Source organism: Phalacrocorax aristotelis, chromosome W (genome assembly GCF_949628215.1).
Source record: "Phalacrocorax aristotelis chromosome W, bGulAri2.1, whole genome shotgun sequence".
In the NCBI taxonomy this organism is placed as follows: Eukaryota; Metazoa; Chordata; class Aves; order Suliformes; family Phalacrocoracidae; genus Phalacrocorax; species Phalacrocorax aristotelis.
The window spans coordinates 7,835,328-7,847,807 of record NC_134310.1 but is presented as its reverse complement, the minus strand read 5'-3'; the positions used below and the strand labels follow the sequence as shown (position 1 = coordinate 7,847,807).

The 12,480-nt window shown below is 63.4% G+C and overlaps 2 long non-coding RNA genes across 2 annotated transcripts; both read left to right on the top strand.

Moving 5' to 3' along the window:
• Window positions 1-1,302: 1,302 nt before the first annotated feature.
• Window positions 1,303-2,063, top strand: LOC142049291 (uncharacterized). The gene is made up of 3 exons (XR_012657666.1): window positions 1,303-1,425; window positions 1,536-1,603; window positions 1,999-2,063. It is a non-coding gene; the product is annotated as an uncharacterized LOC142049291 (long non-coding RNA).
• Window positions 2,064-11,516: 9,453 nt separating this feature from the next.
• LOC142049290 (uncharacterized) lies at window positions 11,517-12,289 on the top strand. Its single transcript, XR_012657665.1, has 3 exons — window positions 11,517-11,651; window positions 11,762-11,829; window positions 12,225-12,289. It is a non-coding gene; the product is annotated as an uncharacterized LOC142049290 (long non-coding RNA).
• The last annotated feature ends 191 nt before the right edge of the window (window positions 12,290-12,480 follow it).

Sequence of the window (12,480 nt, the reverse complement as noted above, 5' to 3'; positions counted from 1 at the left end):
GCTGGAACATCCACTGCTGCTCCTGCCACCACCACAGCCACGGAGACAACAGCCTCCATGACCATGGCCCTGGCAGAAACAACCACCTCTGCTCCTGCCACAAGCACGCCTCCAGCCACCACCTCGGATGTTGCCCAGACCACTGCTCTGGACAAGACCTCCCCAACTCTCACCACAGCTACGCCCACCTCTACTCTGCCCACAGCCTCCACTCCTACCAGTACAGGTACATCAACCCTTGAGGCAACCACCCTGGCCACCTCCACCACGGTGGAAACCTCCAGCACGGCCCCCGAGTCCACGTCTCCTCCTCACACTACACCTGCACCCTCTTCCACAACAGCACAAACGCCTGCTCTTGAGACAACCTCCACACCAATCCCCACCACGGCACAAACGTCCAGCACAGCTGCTGCCACCACCACTGCAGTCACTTCCAGCACAGCTGGAACATCCACTGCTGCTCCTGCCACCACCACAGCCACGGAGACGACAGCCTCCATGACCATGGCCCTGGCAGAAACAACCACCTCTGCTCCTGCCACAAGCACGCCTCCAGCCACCACCTCGGATGTTGCCCTGACCACTGCTCTGGACAAGACCTCCCCAACTCTCACCACAGTTACGCCCACCTCTACTCTGCCCACAGCCTCCACTCCTACCAGTACAGGTACATCAACCCTTGAGGCAACCACTCTGGCCACCTCTACAACTGTTGGGAGTATTACTTTGCCTGTTGTTAAAACTTTCGGGCATTTTGAAATTGCAGCTATACCTAGTTTTACTTGCCTGGAAAATATACGATATTGATCCGACTCTAGTTTCCAGCAATAGATGAACTGCATATTTTTTATAAACTGAGTAGTTTATGGTCTTTTAAATTCCAATGAGTGCATTATGAGCTTTTTTAATAGTTTCAGTAATCCTACCCTTTCTGTTTTTCAATGAATATTTGAATAAAATTTTATTAAACTGAATAGAATTAAATTCATATAATGTTTGTTCACTGGGGAACAGGTACTGATGGTTACAACCTGAATAGCTTTAAAGCTATTATCTCCCGGGTAAAATGTGAATAAAAGGTACAAGTTATGACAGATATAGTTTAAGTGTGGAAAGCTGGAAATAAATACGCTAGAGGAGGTAAAGCAATGCAGCAATAAAGTTGTAAGAACAGGCCCAAAACAGAAGTGAACCATGGATTAGACTCTGTGTTTGTCCACCCAGAGCCTTGACACCCTACCTCTTGCACCTTGTCACCCCCCACCTCTGCTTCTTGCAGCTCCCAGCCATCCACCAACAACACTTCCAGACCGTGCGCGTTTCACCATCAACTTCACCGTCACCAATCTCCCCTACAACTCCGACCTGGCGACGCCTGACTCGGCAAAGTTCAACACCACGAGGAGAGTCATGGCCACCTTGGTAAGCAGACCACTGCACAGCCATGGCCCTGTCCCCCCGGAGCCCCATAGCCTTGGGGGCAGTACAGGGAGCCGGCCAGGGCCTAACGGTGAAACCTCTCTCCTGGGCAGCTGGACCGCCTTCTGAAGGAAAGCAGCATTGGCCCCGCTTTCCTTGGATGTGAAACGACAGCCTTCAGGTACGGGTGGCACCCGAGCGTCCCTTTGCAATCCCACAATGAGATCAGGGGGCCCGTCACGCTCCTGCTCTCTTGCTGCCTGGACTACGGAGGCAGGACCTTCTCCCCGCTGCCCCCTGCCTCAGGACCTCCCCTGGCTGCCTGCCCTCTTGCCTCGGGACGGTGACGGCGTAGCCCCAAGCCGACTCTGAAGTCCTGGCCCGTGGCCCCGCACTTCCCGAGTGGCCCCAGGGCGTTAGTGGAGGCAGGAGAGCAGCGGCCGGCCACCACGCACACGCCGGTTGGGAGCGCAGCGCTTGCGTTCCTGCGCACAGATGGCAGTGGAAGCCCCAAGGCCTGGCCTTGCAGCGAGTGCGTGGAAGAGCCTCGCTCAGGCACGGTGCTGTGTTTTCCAGGCCCGTGAGGCAAGGGGACGACACGGGGGTGGACGCCGTCTGCACCTACAGGAAAGAGCCCTCCGCCCCGCCCTTGGACAGGGTGGGCCTTTACCACGAAGTGAGCCATGAGACCAGAGGCGTCACGCAGCTGGGCCCCTACAGCCTGGACAAGGACAGCCTCTACGTCAACGGTGACCTATGCTCCTCCCTCTGACTCCCCTGCTGTCCCGCAGAAGCCTTCCCCAGCCCTGCCCCGTCCCCAGCTCCAGCTCATCACCCTCTCTCTCTCTGTCTTTTTCCCCAGGTTACAACGAACAGGCAGGCCTGCCCGGTGAGTACCTTGCAGGAGTGGGCTGGGCTCCGAAGGTAGCCAGCGCCTCTCGGGGCTCTTGGCCCGTGCGGAGGGGCTGGGGGCCAGGGCTCGTGATCCCCAGGAGAGGCGCGGAGCCTGCCGGCCTTCTCCATTGCAGAGCAGGGCCACAAAAGAGGGGCGGCTGATGCGAGACCCCTGCGTTTGTCCACCCAGAGCCTTGACACCCTACCTCTTGCACCTTGTCACCCCCCACCTCTGCTTCTTGCAGCTCCCAGCCATCCACCAACAACACTTCCAGACCATGCGCGTTTCACCATCAACTTCACCGTCACCAATCTCCCCTACAACTCCGACCTGGCGACGCCTGACTCGGCAAAGTTCAACACCACGAGGAGAGTCATGGCCACCTTGGTAAGCAGACCACTGCACGGCCATGGCCCTGTCCCCCCGGAGCCCCATAGCCTTGGGGGCGGTACAGGGAGCCGGCCAGGGCCTAACGGTGAAACCTCTCTCCTGGGCAGCTGGACCGCCTTCTGAAGGAAAGCAGCATTGGCCCCGCTTTCCTTGGATGTGAAACGACAGCCTTCAGGTACGGGTGGCACCCGAGCATCCCTTTGCAATCCCACGATGAGATCAGGGGGCCCGTCACGCTCCTGCTCTCTTGCTGCCTGGACTACGGAGGCAGGACCTTCTCCCCGCTGCCCCCTGCCTCAGGACCTCCCCTGGCTGCCTGCCCTCTTGCCTCGGGACGGTGACGGCGTAGCCCCAAGCCGACTCTGAAGTCCTAGCTGGTGGCCCTGCGCTTCCCGAGTGGCCCCAGGGCGTTAGTGGAGGCAGGAGAGCAGTGGCCGGCCACCACGCACACGCCGGTTGGGAGCGCAGCGCTTGCGTTCCTGCGCACAGACGGCAGTGGAAGCCCCAAGGCCTGGCCTTGCAGCGAGTGCGTGGAAGAGCCTCGCTCAGGCACGGTGCTGTGTTTTCCAGGCCCGTGAGGCAAGGGGACGACACGGGGGTGGACGCCGTCTGCACCTACAGGAAAGAGCCCTCCGCCCCGCCCTTGGACAGGGTGGGCCTTTACCACGAAGTGAGCCACGAGACCAGAGGCGTCACGCAGCTGGGCCCCTACAGCCTGGACAAGGACAGCCTCTACGTCAACGGTGACCTATGCTCCTCCCTCTGACTCCCCTGCTGTCCCGCAGAAGCCTTCCCCAGCCCTGCCCCGTCCCCAGCTCCAGCTCATCACCCTCTCTCTCTCTGTCTTTTTCCCCAGGTTACAACGAACAGGCAGGCCTGCCCGGTGAGTACCTTGCAGGAGTGGGCTGGGCTCCGAAGGTAGCCAGTGCCTCTCGGGGCTCTTGGCCCGTGCGGAGGGGCTGGGGGCCAGGGCTCGTGATCCCCAGGAGAGGCGCGGAGCCTGCCGGCCTTCTCCATTGCAGAGCAGGGCCACAAAAGAGGGGCGGCTGATGCGAGACCCCTGCGTTTGTCCACCCAGAGCCTTGACACCCTACCTCTTGCACCTTGTCACCCCCCACCTCTGCTTCTTGCAGCTCCCAGCCATCCACCAACACTTCCAGACCATGCGCGTTTCACCATCAACTTCACCGTCACCAATCTCCCCTACAACTCCGACCTGGCGACGCCTGACTCGGCAAAGTTCAACACCACGAGGAGAGTCATGGCCACCTTGGTAAGCAGACCACTGCACGGCCATGGCCCTGTCCCCCCGGAGCCCCATAGCCTTGGGGGCGGTACAGGGAGCCGGCCAGGGCCTAACGGTGAAACCTCTCTCCTGGGCAGCTGGACCGCCTTCTGAAGGAAAGCAGCATTGGCCCCGCTTTCCTTGGATGTGAAACGACAGCCTTCAGGTACGGGTGGCACCCGAGCGTCCCTTTGCAATCCCACGATGAGATCAGGGGGCCCGTCACGCTCCTGCTCTCTTGCTGCCTGGACTACGGAGGCAGGACCTTCTCCCCGCTGCCCCCTGCCTCAGGACCTCCCCTGGCTGCCTGCCCTCTTGCCTCGGGACGGTGACGGCGTAGCCCCAAGCCGACTCTGAAGTCCTGGCCGGTGGCCCCGCACTTCCCGAGTGGCCCCAGGGCGTTAGTGGAGGCAGGAGAGCAGCGGCCGGCCACCACGCACACGCCGGTTGGGAGCGCAGCGCTTGCGTTCCTGCGCACAGACGGCAGTGGAAGCCCCAAGGCCTGGCCTTGCAGCGAGTGCGTGGAAGAGCCTCGCTCAGGCACGGTGCTGTGTTTTCCAGGCCCGTGAGGCAAGGGGACGACACGGGGGTGGACGCCGTCTGCACCTACAGGAAAGAGCCCTCCGCCCCGCCCTTGGACAGGGTGGGCCTTTACCACGAAGTGAGCCACGAGACCAGAGGCGTCACGCAGCTGGGCCCCTACAGCCTGGACAAGGACAGCCTCTACGTCAACGGTGACCTATGCTCCTCCCTCTGACTCCCCTGCTGTCCCGCAGAAGCCTTCCCCAGCCCTGCCCCGTCCCCAGCTCCAGCTCATCACCCTCTCTCTCTCTGTCTTTTTCCCCAGGTTACAACGAACAGGCAGGCCTGCCCGGTGAGTACCTTGCAGGAGTGGGCTGGGCTCCGAAGGTAGCCAGCGCCTCTCGGGGCTCTTGGCCCGTGCGGAGGGGCTGGGGGCCAGGGCTCGTGATCCCCAGGAGAGGCGCGGAGCCTGCCGGCCTTCTCCATTGCAGAGCAGGGCCACAAAAGAGGGGCGGCTGATGCGAGACCCCTGCGTTTGTCCACCCAGAGCCTTGACACCCTACCTCTTGCACCTTGTCACCCCCCACCTCTGCTTCTTGCAGCTCCCAGCCATCCACCAACAACACTTCCAGACCGTGCGCGTTTCACCATCAACTTCACCGTCACCAATCTCCCCTACAACTCCGACCTGGCGACGCCTGACTCGGCAAAGTTCAACACCACGAGGAGAGTCATGGCCACCTTGGTAAGCAGACCACTGCACGGCCATGGCCCTGTCCCCCCGGAGCCCCATAGCCTTGGGGGCGGTACAGGGAGCCGGCCAGGGCCTAACGGTGAAACCTCTCTCCTGGGCAGCTGGACCGCCTTCTGAAGGAAAGCAGCATTGGCCCCGCTTTCCTTGGATGTGAAACGACAGCCTTCAGGTACGGGTGGCACCCGAGCGTCCCTTTGCAATCCCACGATGAGATCAGGGGGCCCGTCACGCTCCTGCTCTCTTGCTGCCTGGACTACGGAGGCAGGACCTTCTCCCCGCTGCCCCCTGCCTCAGGACCTCCCCTGGCTGCCTGCCCTCTTGCCTCGGGACGGTGACGGCGTAGCCCCAAGCCGACTCTGAAGTCCTAGCTGGTGGCCCTGCGCTTCCCGAGTGGCCCCAGGGCGTTAGTGGAGGCAGGAGAGCAGTGGCCGGCCACCACGCACACGCCGGTTGGGAGCGCAGCGCTTGCGTTCCTGCGCACAGACGGCAGTGGAAGCCCCAAGGCCTGGCCTTGCAGCGAGTGCGTGGAAGAGCCTCGCTCAGGCACGGTGCTGTGTTTTCCAGGCCCGTGAGGCAAGGGGACGACACGGGGGTGGACGCCGTCTGCACCTACAGGAAAGAGCCCTCCGCCCCGCCCTTGGACAGGGTGGGCCTTTACCACGAAGTGAGCCACGAGACCAGAGGCGTCACGCAGCTGGGCCCCTACAGCCTGGACAAGGACAGCCTCTACGTCAACGGTGACCTATGCTCCTCCCTCTGACTCCCCTGCTGTCCCGCAGAAGCCTTCCCCAGCCCTGCCCCGTCCCCAGCTCCAGCTCATCACCCTCTCTCTCTCTGTCTTTTTCCCCAGGTTACAACGAACAGGCAGGCCTGCCCGGTGAGTACCTTGCAGGAGTGGGCTGGGCTCCGAAGGTAGCCAGTGCCTCTCGGGGCTCTTGGCCCGTGCGGAGGGGCTGGGGGCCAGGGCTCGTGATCCCCAGGAGAGGCGCGGAGCCTGCCGGCCTTCTCCATTGCAGAGCAGGGCCACAAAAGAGGGGCGGCTGATGCGAGACCCCTGCGTTTGTCCACCCAGAGCCTTGACACCCTACCTCTTGCACCTTGTCACCCCCCACCTCTGCTTCTTGCAGCTCCCAGCCATCCACCAACACTTCCAGACCATGCGCGTTTCACCATCAACTTCACCGTCACCAATCTCCCCTACAACTCCGACCTGGCGACGCCTGACTCGGCAAAGTTCAACACCACGAGGAGAGTCATGGCCACCTTGGTAAGCAGACCACTGCACGGCCATGGCCCTGTCCCCCCGGAGCCCCATAGCCTTGGGGGCGGTACAGGGAGCCGGCCAGGGCCTAACGGTGAAACCTCTCTCCTGGGCAGCTGGACCGCCTTCTGAAGGAAAGCAGCATTGGCCCCGCTTTCCTTGGATGTGAAACGACAGCCTTCAGGTACGGGTGGCACCCGAGCGTCCCTTTGCAATCCCACGATGAGATCAGGGGGCCCATCACGCTCCTGCTCTCTTGCTGCCTGGACTACGGAGGCAGGACCTTCTCCCCGCTGCCCCCTGCCTCAGGACCTCCCCTGGCTGCCTGCCCTCTTGCCTCGGGACGGTGACGGCGTAGCCCCAAGCCGACTCTGAAGTCCTGGCCGGTGGCCCCGCACTTCCCGAGTGGCCCCAGGGCGTTAGTGGAGGCAGGAGAGCAGCGGCCGGCCACCACGCACACGCCGGTTGGGAGCGCAGCGCTTGCGTTCCTGCGCACAGACGGCAGTGGAAGCCCCAAGGCCTGGCCTTGCAGCGAGTGCGTGGAAGAGCCTCGCTCAGGCACGGTGCTGTGTTTTCCAGGCCCGTGAGGCAAGGGGACGACACGGGGGTGGACGCCGTCTGCACCTACAGGAAAGAGCCCTCCGCCCCGCCCTTGGACAGGGTGGGCCTTTACCACGAAGTGAGCCACGAGACCAGAGGCGTCACGCAGCTGGGCCCCTACAGCCTGGACAAGGACAGCCTCTACGTCAACGGTGACCTATGCTCCTCCCTCTGACTCCCCTGCTGTCCCGCAGAAGCCTTCCCCAGCCCTGCCCCGTCCCCAGCTCCAGCTCATCACCCTCTCTCTCTCTGTCTTTTTCCCCAGGTTACAACGAACAGGCAGGCCTGCCCGGTGAGTACCTTGCAGGAGTGGGCTGGGCTCCGAAGGTAGCCAGCGCCTCTCGGGGCTCTTGGCCCGTGCGGAGGGGCTGGGGGCCAGGGCTCGTGATCCCCAGGAGAGGCGCGGAGCCTGCCGGCCTTCTCCATTGCAGAGCAGGGCCACAAAAGAGGGGCGGCTGATGCGAGACCCCTGCGTTTGTCCACCCAGAGCCTTGACACCCTACCTCTTGCACCTTGTCACCCCCCACCTCTGCTTCTTGCAGCTCCCAGCCATCCACCAACAACACTTCCAGACCGTGCGCGTTTCACCATCAACTTCACCGTCACCAATCTCCCCTACAACTCCGACCTGGCGACGCCTGACTCGGCAAAGTTCAACACCACGAGGAGAGTCATGGCCACCTTGGTAAGCAGACCACTGCACGGCCATGGCCCTGTCCCCCCGGAGCCCCATAGCCTTGGGGGCGGTACAGGGAGCCGGCCAGGGCCTAACGGTGAAACCTCTCTCCTGGGCAGCTGGACCGCCTTCTGAAGGAAAGCAGCATTGGCCCCGCTTTCCTTGGATGTGAAACGACAGCCTTCAGGTACGGGTGGCACCCGAGCGTCCCTTTGCAATCCCACGATGAGATCAGGGGGCCCGTCACGCTCCTGCTCTCTTGCTGCCTGGACTACGGAGGCAGGACCTTCTCCCCGCTGCCCCCTGCCTCAGGACCTCCCCTGGCTGCCTGCCCTCTTGCCTCGGGACGGTGACGGCGTAGCCCCAAGCCGACTCTGAAGTCCTGGCCGGTGGCCCCGCACTTCCCGAGTGGCCCCAGGGCGTTAGTGGAGGCAGGAGAGCAGCGGCCGGCCACCACGCACACGCCGGTTGGGAGCGCAGCGCTTGCGTTCCTGCGCACAGACGGCAGTGGAAGCCCCAAGGCCTGGCCTTGCAGCGAGTGCGTGGAAGAGCCTCGCTCAGGCACGGTGCTGTGTTTTCCAGGCCCGTGAGGCAAGGGGACGACACGGGGGTGGACGCCGTCTGCACCTACAGGAAAGAGCCCTCCGCCCCGCCCTTGGACAGGGTGGGCCTTTACCACGAAGTGAGCCACGAGACCAGAGGCGTCACGCAGCTGGGCCCCTACAGCCTGGACAAGGACAGCCTCTACGTCAACGGTGACCTATGCTCCTCCCTCTGACTCCCCTGCTGTCCCGCAGAAGCCTTCCCCAGCCCTGCCCCGTCCCCAGCTCCAGCTCATCACCCTCTCTCTCTCTGTCTTTTTCCCCAGGTTACAACGAACAGGCAGGCCTGCCCGGTGAGTACCTTGCAGGAGTGGGCTGGGCTCCGAAGGTAGCCAGCGCCTCTCGGGGCTCTTGGCCCGTGCGGAGGGGCTGGGGGCCAGGGCTCGTGATCCCCAGGAGAGGCGCGGAGCCTGCCGGCCTTCTCCATTGCAGAGCAGGGCCACAAAAGAGGGGCGGCTGATGCGAGACCCCTGCGTTTGTCCACCCAGAGCCTTGACACCCTACCTCTTGCACCTTGTCACCCCCCACCTCTGCTTCTTGCAGCTCCCAGCCATCCACCAACAACACTTCCAGACCGTGCGCGTTTCACCATCAACTTCACCGTCACCAATCTCCCCTACAACTCCGACCTGGCGACGCCTGACTCGGCAAAGTTCAACACCACGAGGAGAGTCATGGCCACCTTGGTAAGCAGACCACTGCACGGCCATGGCCCTGTCCCCCCGGAGCCCCATAGCCTTGGGGGCGGTACAGGGAGCCGGCCAGGGCCTAACGGTGAAACCTCTCTCCTGGGCAGCTGGACCGCCTTCTGAAGGAAAGCAGCATTGGCCCCGCTTTCCTTGGATGTGAAACGACAGCCTTCAGGTACGGGTGGCACCCGAGCGTCCCTTTGCAATCCCACGATGAGATCAGGGGGCCCGTCACGCTCCTGCTCTCTTGCTGCCTGGACTACGGAGGCAGGACCTTCTCCCCGCTGCCCCCTGCCTCAGGACCTCCCCTGGCTGCCTGCCCTCTTGCCTCGGGACGGTGACGGCGTAGCCCCAAGCCGACTCTGAAGTCCTGGCCGGTGGCCCCGCACTTCCCGAGTGGCCCCAGGGCGTTAGTGGAGGCAGGAGAGCAGTGGCCGGCCACCACGCACACGCCGGTTGGGAGCGCAGCGCTTGCGTTCCTGCGCACAGACGGCAGTGGAAGCCCCAAGGCCTGGCCTTGCAGCGAGTGCGTGGAAGAGCCTCGCTCAGGCACGGTGCTGTGTTTTCCAGGCCCGTGAGGCAAGGGGACGACACGGGGGTGGACGCCGTCTGCACCTACAGGAAAGAGCCCTCCGCCCCGCCCTTGGACAGGGTGGGCCTTTACCACGAAGTGAGCCACGAGACCAGAGGCGTCACGCAGCTGGGCCCCTACAGCCTGGACAAGGACAGCCTCTACGTCAACGGTGACCTATGCTCCTCCCTCTGACTCCCCTGCTGTCCCGCAGAAGCCTTCCCCAGCCCTGCCCCGTCCCCAGCTCCAGCTCATCACCCTCTCTCTCTCTGTCTTTTTCCCCAGGTTACAACGAACAGGCAGGCCTGCCCGGTGAGTACCTTGCAGGAGTGGGCTGGGCTCCGAAGGTAGCCAGCGCCTCTCGGGGCTCTTGGCCCGTGCGGAGGGGCTGGGGGCCAGGGCTCGTGATCCCCAGGAGAGGCGCGGAGCCTGCCGGCCTTCTCCATTGCAGAGCAGGGCCACAAAAGAGGGGCGGCTGATGCGAGACCCCTGCGTTTGTCCACCCAGAGCCTTGACACCCTACCTCTTGCACCTTGTCACCCCCCACCTCTGCTTCTTGCAGCTCCCAGCCATCCACCAACAACACTTCCAGACCATGCGCGTTTCACCATCAACTTCACCGTCACCAATCTCCCCTACAACTCCGACCTGGCGACGCCTGACTCGGCAAAGTTCAACACCACGAGGAGAGTCATGGCCACCTTGGTAAGCAGACCACTGCACGGCCATGGCCCTGTCCCCCCGGAGCCCCATAGCCTTGGGGGCGGTACAGGGAGCCGGCCAGGGCCTAACGGTGAAACCTCTCTCCTGGGCAGCTGGACCGCCTTCTGAAGGAAAGCAGCATTGGCCCCGCTTTCCTTGGATGTGAAACGACAGCCTTCAGGTACGGGTGGCACCCGAGCGTCCCTTTGCAATCCCACAATGAGATCAGGGGGCCCGTCACGCTCCTGCTCTCTTGCTGCCTGGACTACGGAGGCAGGACCTTCTCCCCGCTGCCCCCTGCCTCAGGACCTCCCCTGGCTGCCTGCCCTCTTGCCTCAGGACGGTGACGGCGTAGCCCCAAGCCGACTCTGAAGTCCTGGCCGGTGGCCCCGCACTTCCCGAGTGGCCCCAGGGCGTTAGTGGAGGCAGGAGAGCAGCGGCCGGCCACCACGCACACGCCGGTTGGGAGCGCAGCGCTTGCGTTCCTGCGCACAGACGGCAGTGGAAGCCCCAAGGCCTGGCCTTGCAGCGAGTGCGTGGAAGAGCCTCGCTCAGGCACGGTGCTGTGTTTTCCAGGCCCGTGAGGCAAGGGGACGACACGGGGGTGGACGCCGTCTGCACCTACAGGAAAGAGCCCTCCGCCCCGCCCTTGGACAGGGTGGGCCTTTACCACGAAGTGAGCCACGAGACCAGAGGCGTCACGCAGCTGGGCCCCTACAGCCTGGACAAGGACAGCCTCTACGTCAACGGTGACCTATGCTCCTCCCTCTGACTCCCCTGCTGTCCCGCAGAAGCCTTCCCCAGCCCTGCCCCATCCCCAGATCCAGCTCATCACCCTCTCTCTCTCTGTCTTTTTCCCCAGGTTACAACGAACAGGCAGGCCTGCCCGGTGAGTACCTTGCAGGAGTGGGCTGGGCTCCGAAGGTAGCCAGTGCCTCTCGGGGCTCTTGGCCCGTGCGGAGGGGCTGGGGGCCAGGGCTCGTGATCCCCAGGAGAGGCGCGGAGCCTGCCGGCCTTCTCCATTGCAGAGCAGGGCCACAAAAGAGGGGCGGCTGATGCGAGACCCCTGCGTTTGTCCACCCAGAGCCTTGACACCCTACCTCTTGCACCTTGTCACCCCCCACCTCTGCTTCTTGCAGCTCCCAGCCATCCACCAACAACACTTCCAGACCGTGCGCGTTTCACCATCAACTTCACCGTCACCAATCTCCCCTACAACTCCGACCTGGCGACGCCTGACTCGGCAAAGTTCAACACCACGAGGAGAGTCATGGCCACCTTGGTAAGCAGACCACTGCACGGCCATGGCCCTGTCCCCCCGGAGCCCCATAGCCTTGGGGGCGGTACAGGGAGCCGGCCAGGGCCTAACGGTGAAACCTCTCTCCTGGGCAGCTGGACCGCCTTCTGAAGGAAAGCAGCATTGGCCCCGCTTTCCTTGGATGTGAAACGACAGCCTTCAGGTACGGGTGGCACCCGAGCGTCCCTTTGCAATCCCACGATGAGATCAGGGGGCCCGTCACGCTCCTGCTCTCTTGCTGCCTGGACTACGGAGGCAGGACCTTCTCCCCGCTGCCCCCTGCCTCAGGACCTCCCCTGGCTGCCTGCCCTCTTGCCTCGGGACGGTGACGGCGTAGCCCCAAGCCGACTCTGAAGTCCTGGCCCGTGGCCCCGCACTTCCCGAGTGGCCCCAGGGCGTTAGTGGAGGCAGGAGAGCAGCGGCCGGCCACCACGCACACGCCGGTTGGGAGCGCAGCGCTTGCGTTCCTGCGCACAGATGGCAGTGGAAGCCCCAAGGCCTGGCCTTGCAGCGAGTGCGTGGAAGAGCCTCGCTCAGGCACGGTGCTGTGTTTTCCAGGCCCGTGAGGCAAGGGGACGACACGGGGGTGGACGCCGTCTGCACCTACAGGAAAGAGCCCTCCGCCCCGCCCTTGGACAGGGTGGGCCTTTACCACGAAGTGAGCCATGAGACCAGAGGCGTCACGCAGCTGGGCCCCTACAGCCTGGACAAGGACAGCCTCTACGTCAACGGTGACCTATGCTCCTCCCTCTGACTCCCCTGCTGTCCCGCAGAAGCCTTCCCCAGCCCTGCCCCGTCCCCAGCTCCAGCTCAT